General features: G+C 42.2%; 1 long non-coding RNA gene across 2 annotated transcripts; it reads left to right on the top strand.

The window, feature by feature from the left end:
- The first annotated feature begins 4,420 nt into the window (after window positions 1-4,420).
- Window positions 4,421-6,688, top strand: LOC130138835 (uncharacterized). Of its 2 annotated transcripts, XR_008817120.1 has the most exons (4): window positions 4,421-4,649; window positions 5,789-6,030; window positions 6,100-6,180; window positions 6,378-6,688. It is a non-coding gene; the product is annotated as an uncharacterized LOC130138835 (long non-coding RNA). The 2 variants fall into 2 exon arrangements; XR_008817119.1 differs by lacking the exon at window positions 4,421-4,649 and having other exon boundaries at window positions 5,145-6,030.
- The last annotated feature ends 5,136 nt before the right edge of the window (window positions 6,689-11,824 follow it).

Below are 11,824 nucleotides of genomic sequence, written 5' to 3'. Positions count from 1 at the left end.
CAAGATCGGATTTTTACCTTTCCTCCTTTGTCGCTTCCGATTCCTTTTTTTTTTGCCCCTGTCCTACCATGTCCTCTTCTTCATCTACGCCTGACTTTTTGACGTATCTTGGTCACCTCAAGCAGCTTCAATCACCCGCATACGCAGACAATGTCTTCTTGTCGCTACAAAACTGTCCTTCTGAGTCTAGCAGTGAGATCATCTTGGGCCCTTGTCTTCGAACACCATGCCCTCCTCCTTTTCTTTCCGGCTGCTTTCCATGACACGTTGCCAAGCTTCTTCCGTTCCAGAAAGAGCGGATCACAGGCTATGTCTGGACATCTACTTCTCAGAGGCTCAGGTCATTCTTTCCTTTTGATCCTATTTCTTCGAATGGTATAACAGGCTCAAGCCTAATATGGAAGAATCGTGGAAGAGAGCTAAGATCAATAAGGCCCTTGAGTTTTGCACCTTCGATTAGAAACTGAACCCTAGACTTTTAAATGCTCTGATTTGTTTTTGGTCTCCGTCTGCCAATTGCTTCTTTCTTCGGTCGGGCCCTATGTCAGTAACCCTTCTTGACGTTTATGCTATTTTTGGACTAACTCCTTCGGAAGAGGACCCTAGTTTGTTTGACTCCTCCTTTTATCTGGACTTCCTCCCGAAAGGTGAGCCTTCATATACTCATGTCTTGAGTGAATTTGCTTCTCGAAAGGGTACCATTGAAGAAGATGAGCATGTTGCCTTTCTTCTCTATTGGTTATCCAAATCTCTCTTTTTCCATCCCTCGCTTCAGGTGGTGAAAGAGCTTGGAGGTTTGGCCTTTCACTTATCGAAAGGTAAGCCAATTGCCATAGGGCGCTTAGCTTTGGCTGTACTGTACCGAGGTTTGGTTTTGCATCCGCTTCCATGGGTAAAATGACTTCAGGGGTCTTTTATGGTCCCTTCTGGATTCTCCAAGCTTGGATTTACTTATACTTTCCTTTCCTATTTTCTGAGTCTCGAATTCCACTTTCTCCAGCTTACAAGGCCGGACCTTACTTCCCGAACAACGCTGGAGCCTGATTGTTAAGGTTCTGTTTGCATTCCATTCCTGAAGGAACCTCTGCCTTCAAATATTATCTTCACTAGTTTTACCAGGTATCTTTGAGCGATAGCAACTTTTGCCCACTCTCTTGCCCAGATTTCAAGGATATTTTCTATTTCCCTCATTCTAAAGAGACCCAAAAATTCTGGGTTCCGGTTTTGGTGGCCTCTAATCTGGCATTGAGGTTATCCCTTAAAGGGAAGTTGAAATCAGGGGCTGAAGTACACTCTCCTCAGAATTGCGCTCGGCAGTTTGGATTGACGCAGGGTATTCCGATTCTTGCCCCCTACTCAATGGACTTTCCTTTCAACAAAAAGCGCCTGTTTGGAGTCACCAAATCTTCCAATCCTTTCGTTTGCTGTCGCCGGATCAACATGGAGGTAACCAAGAATCTCGCGGTAAACTCGTTTGCACCTGTCCCGAGTGCTCTTGAAAGCTTTAAGAACTGGTGAAATGGCTATCGGGATACCCTTTTTGCTACTGAAGTTGATGATATAATCGGCAAAGTCGCCGGTAATGACTCTATCCCTAAGGCTCCCGAAACTTCTCCACGATTGCAAGCTTCTCCTTCCCGCAAGAAACTGAAGAGGGTGCTAAGTCCTGGTATCTGTCCCTCTCTCTTATGTTTGTTTATTTAGAAAATTCTGCATGTAGCTCACTAACTTTTCTATCCCGAAGATCCCGAGCGTACTGTTGCTTCCAGGACTAGAATACACATGTCCAGGTCTGCTGCTGAAGTGCCAAAAGCCGTTGCTTTGCCTTCCCACTCTTCTTCCGTTCCTGATGTTATTGAAGTTGTAGAACCAGCTTTGGAAAACACTCCTGCTGATACACTACCGTCGCCCAAACTATCACTGGTTCCATGTGATGTTCCCCTGGTGGTTCCTAGCCCTTGCATCTCAGAGCTGGATTCCCCACTCGTCAAGGATGCCGATGATACCGCGGAGTTTAGTGGTTTACTAGGTGATAATGTAGTCGATGGATCAGAGCCTAGCCTTCCCCTGAGTAGGACTGTTGAAGGCTTAATTCCAAGCATGTCTCCTATTTTATCAACTCATAGTTCTCCCTAGGGTCTGGTTGAGCTTTCTGCGTCTCCAAAAGATGACATGCCAACTCGAGGTGCGGCATCTGATCTTTCGACTGTAATACCGATGACCTCAGAACAGGTATCACCTTCTATTATACCAATAATCTATGCCGTGGTGCTGCCCTATTTTGTGGTAAGTCTCACTTTGGGAGTAGATTTTCCTTATTTTCTCTTGTACGTGGTCTACTTTAATACTCAATTGTTTGTTGGTTTGAGCATTCTTGTCGTAGATCCACTTCTTTTGTTGCTGGATCAACTTCTGAGCTTGATCCTACTGGAGTTGCACTCCCACTTTCCGAAGATGTTGCTATTGTTCGAAGAGCGCTTCTTCAAGCTACACCAACGCCTTCGATCACCCCTTTGGAGTACAATGATGATCCTTCTGGTCTTTCTGCTAAGGAAAAATGCAAGGAGTTCCTCAAGATTTCGGAGGGTGGACTCACAGCAATTATTTCAGACCCCCTCCTTAAGACAAAAGCTCAAGTCCTTCTCAACGCGAAGATCCCAATTGTGCCCAACTTCAATTGCCCACTCGTTGTGAAGCATACCTCCCTAAGCTCATCTTGGATCTTGAGGTTGTCAAGAGGAACTGTGATCAACTCCAGACTTTGGCCATATCAGAATGGCGGTCCCGAGCATTCCTTGCCGATATCGATAAGCAAAAGAAATCTGCCGACCATCTTTTCAAATCTTACGAAGCAATGATCAGCACTGAAGCTTGCCTGGTCAAAGAAGTATCTAATCTCGAATCTAAACTAGTTGAAGCTCGCCGAGCGCTGTTGGCTCATCAAATTAACATGACCAGATCATGGCGCTTCCTTGATGCCGAGGTCAAGAAGGTATCCCAGCGTACTAAGGAAGCTCAGGACTATGTTACTGCCATGGATCGTCAAAACGTTCTCAAGCCACGTCTCCTTGTCGAAAATCTATCTTTGGACAAAGAGTTTTCTTCCTTTCGAGCTGTTATCGAAGAAATGTATTCCTCTCTGTGAATAATGAAACCGTGCTGATCTCCCTTGCTCTTTATCTGGCCCTTATGCATGGCATTAACATTTATTTAGACATTAAGGGCGCGAATGATAACCATTCTACTCTAGAAATCAAATTCTTGCCAGAAATTGATTTTCGGAATTCTTGCTAGAAATTGATTTTTGAAAGAGAAATCTGTTTGATAAAATATGACTAATTCTGCTTCAGAAATTGATTTCTGGAACAGAAATCTATTTTTATTTTTTTATTTTTTGGGCACCTCAGAAAAAATAAATTTCACTCAAAGTGGGTGCCCAGAGGTATTTTAAGCCATTTTGTGAAGTTTTGAAATTTTTGATTTTTTGATTTTTTTAAGCACCTCAAAGAAATTAAATTTTACTCAAAGTAGGTGCCCAAATGTATTCTAAACTATTTTGTGAAGTTTTGAAATTTTTGATTTTTTGATTTTTTTGGGCACCTCAAAAAAATTAAATTTCACTCAAAGTGGTTGTCCAAAGGTATTCTAAGCCATTTTGTGAAGTTTTGAAATTTTTGATTTTTTTATATTTTTTGAAAAAAATTCGCCAAATTTCCTATTTTCCCGAAATCTGACTTTTTTTTATTTTCTAGAAATTTTTATGATTTTTTCTGGAATTTTTTAATTTTTATGCATTTTCTGAAAAAAAAAAATTAGTGAAAAAAAGAGAGAAAATAGGGAGAATGCATTCTGGAAGAGAGAAGCTACAAAAAGTAACTTCTTTTTTTCTTATGCAAAACGCATTCTGGAATTAAAAATGCATTCTGAAATTAAGTATTTTTAACAAACGTATTTTTATTTTAGAGTGTAAAAATTACTCCAAAATATATTTCGAAAATTTTTTAATAAACGCATTTTTATTTTGAAATACGTTTTGAAGCATAATTTTTACTCCAGAAGGAATTTCATGCGTGCCCTAACACATCTGCGGCTGGAAGCTTGCCCGTCCTTTCGGTCTTTTAAATTACATCCATTAATGAATGCTCTTGTACGGGAATCCTCTTTTCTCGCTCCACGTGCCCCATGACATAAGTGAACTGTCACGATTACCCACGTTCTTCCGAGACTTTATGTCTTTTCGACTTCTCTATTTAGCGATTTCCTCCTTCATTCCACCTTTATTTATCTTCCAGTTTGTCTTCATCTTGACTATCACACTTTTGTGACTCCTCGCTTCTCTGTTCACCCATGGCTCCTCGTACTAGAGCATCCAACCGTAATCGCTATCATACGAGCACCTATACTGGTCGGCTCTATTCTTTACGTCATCTGAAAAAAAGAGATGTTCTTTCCACACATCCTGTAAACTCGGTTCACTGTTCTACGGACGAAGATCGCGCCAGACCTCTTGAACTCATAGTCGGCCCTTACTTCAAGGCTCTTCCTCCGCCTTCATTCTTCGACGAATGTTTCCCTCGGTATTCCAGAGAGCGCTTTCCATTTCAGCAAGGGCTTTTGATCGACTGGTAATGGCTTCTTACTAATAAGAGGTTTGATTTATTGCCTGCCTTCAATCATGTGTTTTTCACATGGTATAGTCGTCTCAAATCAATCATGGAACCCTTATGGAAGAGACTTCAAATTCAGCGAGCACTCGAACTCTGTTGCATCCCTCTTTTCGTCGACTACGATATGCTTGCTAGTCTTTGTTGCTTTTGGTCGCCTTCTACTTATTATTTCTTTCTCCCGACTCTTTGTTGCTTTTGGTCGCCTTCTACTTATTATTTCTTTCTCCCGACTGGCCCCATGTCCATCACTTTACTCGACGTTCATGCTTTAACTGGTCTCATGCCGTACAGTGATGAGTCACTCACTCTATATTCTTGTGAGGCTCGCATGTTTCATGACTTAAGCTTGTTGGATTTTCATCCTAAAGCTTTTGTAAGGCGCTTAATGTACAGTGGGGGTGATATTACTAAGGAAGAGCATGATGTATTCCTTCTGTATTGGCTTTCTTGATCTGTATTTTGTGTTCCCTTAAACCTCATGTCTAAGGAATTTGGTCTTCTAGCTATCACTTTGGCCTCTGAGGACGACCAACCTCTCTCGGCAAGATGATACTCGCCATCTTATATAGGTCTATCACTGACTTTCAATCTTCATTCACGACTGAACATCCGATCCCTTTTTCGTACCCCTTTGGCTCCTTCAGGCTTGGATCAAATTGTATTTTCCGACCCTCTTTAATGCATTTTCTGAAGTCCCCTAGCGATGGTATGAGGTGAACTCTCATCCTCTTGGTCTTGATAACTTCGGTATAACTATCCTCTCCAAGCCACCGAAGCAATGCTCTTCACATCTCTCTCTCTTCGCTTTCTTCCTTAAACACTTTCTTTCGACTAAAGAGGAGTCTTTGGATTTTGATTCTGCCCTTCATTCTGGCCTATACCCTATTTCCGATTGGTTTCCAGATCCTACCTCAAGAAAATATCCAGAGGATGAAGATTTATGGATGCAGACTCTTACTTCTGCGGATCTACCCCTGTTCTTCTCTGACGATGGCAAGTTTCGTCCTGGGTTCGAAGTGTATCATCTCCAGTATTGTGCTCGGCAATTTGGAATGAGTCAGGGAATCCTTATGCCTTGCGTATATTCTATTGACTTTCCTTTTGTACCTCCAAAATGCCAGTATCCCCAAGCGGCGTTCCGATGTCAGGAAGTTGTCAGAGACGAGATGGTTTCCCGCTCCTGCTATGTTAGCTTTCGTATACACGCACGGGCTACCCCTTCTTTCGAAGATTGGTGGATTCCATACCGAGATGCCCTGTTCTCTGATGGTACCAAAGCTATTCTCCTTTGCGTGGCCAAGGCTTCGACTCCTGAATTTCAGTCTTTGCGGACCCTGCGATGCTGGTCACCCATCTTCTCTCGGTAAGCCCAACTCCCTTAATGTTATTTAACTTTCGGAACTAAAGGCTTGTCATAATGGCATTTTCTCAGGCATTTCCTCGCATTTTGTAGAGTCTTTCTGATCTAGATCTATTCGCAGTGGGAGTAGAGACGCCACTTCTCGGGATGATGGTATGGCCTCTCCTTTTTATGCTGACATGTCTTCACTTTCTAGGTGACGCAATTTGGAGAAGTGGAGGAGGTTATCTTACATTCTGTCTTATGGATATCCCCACATTATTTCTAATCCGCTTCTGATAGGAGAAATTACTTACCTATTACTGAATTTGGATCCCGTGATAAACTCTATTCCTTGTTTTGCATTCCAGCATGCTTATAGGGGCTTCTCTCTTTCCATTGACTCGGTTCTTGAGGTGTACCGAGATAACTACATTAGACTAGCCTCTACTGAAGCACTCGAAACCGAATATCGGTGGAAGGAAATGGAAAAGGGTCGATGCCGAAGAGGAACTCCGAATTATGTTAGATCAATTGATTGCTAATCAACAAGATAACAGAAGGCTCCTTGGTGAAATTGGTCCTAGTGATCCACTTTATACTGACATTCTTCAACGAGTTAGGCTCAATGGAGCATCTGCAGTTCTGACCACTCAACTCATACATCAGCGGCAAGATATTTTGATAATCCTTACCCGCGAGTGCGAGCAGCTCCGCTAAAAAATTCAAGCCCAAGCTGCACGCAGGCTGAAACTTCGTGATGAAAATAGGACCTTAGAGTCGAGACTACGTACTTTTGTTTTAGCATGCGGCAACAGTTTAATTTCTCGTCGCCTTAACTGGCTCCTCCCAAGTTTTCCTTCAGGCTTGTAAATATGTGTATGCCCCCTTTGTATAAAATTTCTGCTCTTTTCCGCTTTTGTGTGGGGTTCTATCATCACAGGCTCTAACCAATGAGTCCGTCATTATCAAATTAATCAATAATCAACTTGACAAAATGCATCACCCCTTATAGCACATTTCCCAGGACACTCCATTCGAAAAAGGCTCCAGATCACTCTTCTGCATCTTTTTATTAATGGAAGTGACCAATTAACTTATCGATGGAAACTGTATTATGACGGTCGTACGATCCCCAGTCAATGTCTTCACGCTCCGTAGGGGAGATACATACTGTATCCTATCCATTAATAAATCCCCAATCTTTTCGAATCAAATCGAGTCAGAAGTCGATAACCTGCGGCCTTTCAAATTATAATTTTTTTTGTTCCAAGGTAATGATAGCCTACGAGGGTTTTTATTAACTCTTCAACCGTTCATTTTCCTCTGCAGTTCTTTGCCGAGAGTGTAACTCCTCTTACGTCACATGAGAAAAGAAAAACTTTCCACCTTCCCACGTCTCTTGATCTTTCGTTCTCACGATCCCATAGTGCATTGAACCGTTTCTCGCCCGGGCTATAAATAGGCAGTCTCTTTCGATCCCTTCCATATCTAGGTTCCACTTTATCCTTTCCATCATGAACTCACCTCTTCCTCCTCAAGTCGTTCATAGTTTTTCCATGAAAGCGATAGAAGAGTGGAGACAATTTCTTAAGTTGCTTGCCGTTGGGTTTCCTTCTCTCGCCCGTGATTCGGAAAAAGAGAGAATGGTGAAGGGGCTTCTTCACGAGATGGACGTCGCACCCATTGCCGGTTCTGAACTTCACCGTCAGTACGAGCTCTTCTCCCTCCTATTCCCGGAAGGTTTGGAAGCTGACAAGTTGAATCTGGCTAAGATCAAAGAGGAGGCGGTCCTTTGCGAAAGAGCCATCGTTCTCGAAGACCGTTCTGCCTTTTGTCTCCTCCGTCATAGAATGGCATCGCAAGATGATGGCCTTGGCTGAAAAACGAATTGCCCGGGTTCAACGGGAACAAGCTCGTCTAGGAGCAAGGCTTTCCAGACTAAAAGAGCGCGCGGGTGTCACCATCTCCCGTCGGGACTCTGAACAAGTGAGGGGTCTTACCGCGCGGCTGGCAGACATCGAGTTTGAAGTTGCGGCCTTTGGCGATTTCAATGTCTAACTCCAAGGTCTCTTGTCTTCACGGGAGGCCAAGTTGGAGAGCCTAGAGAAGGAACGAGACCGTACCTTTGATATGGCGTGCGAGATGTTCTCGGCTACCGCACAAGGTGAGCAGAAGAACTCACATATGGATGGCCATCTCAAAGATTTTGTGATAGTGATCCGGAGGCAGCTCGACTTCATCCCGATAGTGACTGCGTAGAGCTTTGTATTTGTTTTCTTGTTGATAGCAATTTTTCTTCTTGGTGTAAGATTTGTACAGCTTACTGATAATGAAATCTAGGGCTTGGTTGATGGTGTGGAGTTTGTCTGGTCATTTCCACTGTTTCTTCTTTCCAGTCTCTCATCTCCCACATTGTCGGGTAAAAGGGCTTCAAATGTTTGCTGTTAACTGCACAAGGGAACTCCTTCCCATCAATTTCCATCAATCGGTAAGCGTTCCCGCTTAACACATTGGTTACCTGGTATGGGCCCTCCCAAGTAGGGGACCATTTACCGAAGGCCTGGGTATGTACATCACGTGGGAGGACAGTTTTCCATACTAAATTCCCGATGGCAAACTGCTTGACTCTCACGTGTTTATTATAGGCCCGTGCGACTCTTTTCTTTTGTGCAATCATGTGATCTATGCCGCAGCCCTTATTTCATCTAAATCATCTAGCTGTAAATACATCGCTTCTCGATATTCCTCAGGTAGCATGTCGTTTTGAAGCCAAACTCTCAAAGATTGCCCGTAATTTCTAGCGGCAAGACTATTTCTTGACCGTAAGTGAGCATATACGGGTTTGTTCTAGTAACTGATCTCTTCGACGTTCGGTATGCCCAAAGTACAGTGGACAGTGTCTGGTCCCATTCTCTCGGGTTCTCTTCAAGATATTTTTTAATCAAGTTAATTATAACCTTATTCGTGGCCTCGGCTTGACCATTAGCTTGCATGTAATAAGGCGTAGAATGCAACGTCCTGATACCTCGGGAAGCAACAAAGCTTGATGTTTCCGCTCCAGTAAAAACAATCCCTTGATCTGCCATAATCATCTCTGGTATACCGAAACAGTGAATTATATGCTCCTCTATAAACTCTCTAATCGTCTTTTGGGTTATGGTCTGATATGGTACTGCTTCCACCCACTTCGTAAAGTAATTAGTAGCAACCAATATATATGAGTGCTTTCTAGCCGAAGATGGAAATATTTTGCCAATTATGTCCATTGCCCTTCCTCTAAACGGCCATGGCTTTACAATAGGCTTTAAAAGTGCTGCGGGAACATGCTGAATTGGATCGTGTATCTGACATGATCTGCATCCCTTTGCATAATCTATGCAATCCTGTGTCATCGAAGGCCAAAACTATCTGTGTCTTCTTAATAACCATTTCATTTTGATACCCGCTTAATGGGCACCACATATGCCTTCGTGGACTTCAGCCATTGCCAAGATTGCCTCATTACTGTTCAAACACCTTAACAACGTTCCGCCCATGGTATGCCAATACAACTCATCTCTAAGTAACATGTATTTTAATGCTTGCCGTCTCAACTTCTTGTCCCGCGATTGGGGCTCCTTCAAGTATTGGAAAATGGGAGTCTGCCAATAAGTACAGTCTTCTTTTGGCTTAGCTTGCACCACTAGTGTTTGTTCTGACATAGGCGGCAGCCGCTTTATCTCGGTAATTATAGCCTAAGCTAGTTCTTTAGTAACGCGATAACCGGATGCCATTTGTACTAACTCATTAGCCTCCATATTCTGGTACCGTGCTGTGTACTAACTCTGAATCAGGAAATTTGGTTAATAACTCTTTCACCCTAACGTAAAGTTCATAGATATTCTCGTTAAGACATTGATATTCTCCTCTTAATTGTCTTACCATGAGCTGAGAATCTCCCATTATTTTGACTATCGGACAGCCATGTTAGCCAATACATATAAACCGACAATCAAAGCCTCATATTCAGCTTGATTGTTAGAGCACTTGAAGTCTAATTTCATTTGTATTTTCGTTTTCTGACCTTTCAGGGATACTATCAAAACTCTGACCCACTGATGAAGTAGAAGTACTTGATCCATCGAAGTATAACATCCATGGAACTGATTGTGCATAATTTGCTGCCTCATCTTCGCTGATCCGGACACATGGGTATTCAGTGATAAAATCCGCAACTGCTTGTCCTTTTACCGCTCTAATCGGCACGTACACTAAATCCATTTCGGACAAGGCAAGTGATCATTTTGCTAAACGGCCTCTCACTATTGGCCTCGTAAGCATATATTTTATAACATCGGTTTTACATATCACATGAGCAGATGTTGACAGAAGATAATGCCGCAGTTTAGTGCATGTGAAATACAATAACAAACCAATCTTCTCAATAGAGGTATATCTCTTCTCGGTTTCGTTCAACATTCTGCTAAGATAATATATAGCATGTTCCTTGCCTTTGTCATTTTCTTGTGCCAGCATGCTCCCGATGGTTGTATCAGTAGTTGACACATAGAGTTTCAACGGCCTACCTGATTTTGGTGGCATCAAAATTGGAGGACTCCTTAAATATTTTTTAATCCTCTCGAAGGCAAGTTGCTGTTCCTCTTTCCATACGAATTCCTCCTGGTTCTTTGATTTCAATAAAGGAGAAAATACTTCTATCTTGCCAAATAAATTAGCAATAAATCATCTAAGAAAATTTATCTTTCCTAAGATCATTTGCAATTGTTTTTATGAATGCAGCAATTCTACGATTGCTTTCACTTTATTTCTATCAACCTCTATACCCCTGTTATTGACTAGAAACCCTAATAAATTTCCAGTTCTTATGCCGAATGCACATTTAAGAGGATTCATTTTCAGTTGATATTTCTCCATTCTAATAAATGACTGTTCAAGATAATTAAGATGACTTACCTCTGTTGATTTGACTATAATGTCATTGATATAGACCTCCACGAAATTTCCAATCATATCGTGAAAAATTGAATTCATGACTCTCTGGTAAGTAGCTCTGGCATTCTTCAAACCGAAAGGCATCACCTTCCATGCGAATGTTCCTATCGTGCCTGAGCATCTAAAAGCTGTCTTAGGAACGTCTTGTTCCGTGATAAAAATTTGGTTATATCCTGAATGACCGTCCATTAGGGATATCATTTCATTGCATACCGCGGAATCAACCAACATGTCAGCGACAGGCATCTGATATTCGTCCTTCGGCTTTGCCGCATTAAGATTTCTAAAGTCTATGCAGACTCTCAGCTTACCATTTTTCTTCTTTACCGGAACAATATTCGAAAGCCATTCCACATACCAAGCGGTTTCAATGAAACTAGCTTTCAAGAGTCGCTCAATCTCTTCTTTGATTTTCAAATTGATTTCAGGGGCAAATCTCCTTGGAGGCTGCTTATGTGGTTTCCATCCCTGTTTGATAGGGAGGCGATGTTCAACTATTTCTCTTCTTAAACCCAGCATCTTGTGGTAATCCTACGTAAAATAGCCTCTATGTCTTCGCAGTACGTCAATCAAATCGCTTTTCATTCCTTCGGCGTAATCCGCTTACAAATACGGGGCGCCTTACATCACCATCACCTATATCGACTTTTATCAAAGGATCTTCCGATTCTATGGACTTACTCTCCTCTTTTATTGGAGATTCCTCAAAGTCCTCTATACAATCGGCAAACCTAGAGACTTTTCGATCTCCTCCACTAGGTAGCTAGAATATCATTCATCCAACTCTTGTAATAAGGCGTTTTGTTCCATCACATATGTTGCA

Source organism: Syzygium oleosum, unplaced genomic scaffold, assembly GCF_021117445.2.
Source record: "Syzygium oleosum isolate NSW1041296 unplaced genomic scaffold, Sole_v2.1 Sole_v2.08, whole genome shotgun sequence".
Taxonomy (NCBI): Eukaryota; Viridiplantae; Streptophyta; class Magnoliopsida; order Myrtales; family Myrtaceae; genus Syzygium; species Syzygium oleosum.
This window is presented reverse-complemented; position numbering and strand designations above follow the sequence as displayed.